The sequence below is a fragment of the Homarus americanus genome, unplaced genomic scaffold, assembly GCF_018991925.1.
Source record: "Homarus americanus isolate GMGI-L3 unplaced genomic scaffold, GMGI_Hamer_2.0 scaffold52695, whole genome shotgun sequence".
Taxonomy (NCBI): Eukaryota; Metazoa; Arthropoda; class Malacostraca; order Decapoda; family Nephropidae; genus Homarus; species Homarus americanus.
Window position 1 is genome coordinate 112,129 of NW_024731665.1, and position 1,168 is coordinate 113,296.

Below are 1,168 nucleotides of genomic sequence, written 5' to 3' on the forward strand. Positions count from 1 at the left end.
CACCACCACTACTACCAGTATGACCACCACAATCACCACAACTACCACCATCACCCTAGCGTCCTCTCTCATAATAAGATGGCCGGGATGGACCAAGCTCAAGCAATAGCATGAATGTTTTCAGGGGTGGTGTGGTAGAGGGGAGGGGGGAGAGGAGAGGGGGAGGGGAAGGGAGGAGAACAGACAAGTTGGTCCTCTCTGCGTCATGGTGGGGCTCCAGGAAACCAGGGGGGCGCCCTCCAGTTCCCCGAGGGACCTACTGACGAATATCTGATGCTGGAATTTGGCAGAAGGAAGAACGAGACAAATTGGGAGGGAGCAGAAGGAGATTGAGATTGAGCAGAGAGAGGGAGTGGGCGGAGGGAGGGAGAGGAATGGTCGGAGGGGGTGGACGGAGGAGGGGTGATGGAGGGGGAGAGTGTGAGGGAGGTGGAGGAAACGATAAGAGAGAAGGAAAGGTGAAAGAAGGTGAAGGAAGGAGGGAAGGGAAGGAGGGAAGAGTGCTAGTGACAATATCGTGGTGGGAGGAAGGTCTTAAGAGCGTTGGGTAATACAATGTTATGACACCAGGTGGTCTTTATTTAAGGTGTCTTGTGTGTGTGTGTGTGTGTGTGTGTGTGTGTGAGTGTGTGTGTGTGTGTGTGTGTGTGTGTGTGTGTGTGTGTGTGTGTGTGTGAGTGTGTGTGTGTGTGAGTGTGTGTGTGTGTGTGTGTGTGTGTGTGTGTGTGAGTGTGTGTGTGTGTGTGGTGTGTGTGTGTGTGTGTGTGTGTGTGTGTTACAGAAGAAGGCATTTAGATGTATTCATTTTAGTGGGGCTCTGTTTCTGGTAATCTGTTAACATTATTTACATTGACTGCCCCGAGGTAGAACAACCAACATTATAACATTAATAAACATCCGATTTATAAGTTACTAGCATGTTATTGTCACACCAGGATATAATATAACTCGGTAATAGATCTATACGTTACTAGCATGTTATTGTCACACCAGGATATAATATAACTCGGTAATAAGAGAATTTCTCCTGCATGACCCAACGAACTCACTGACGATTTGATCATATGATTTACGCGCCAAAGTTTGTTGACACAGTCAGCTGTTATAAGCGTTCGTCTGGCACCAGGAACAAAAGTCACCATAACTAGAACAGAATAATATTACCAAT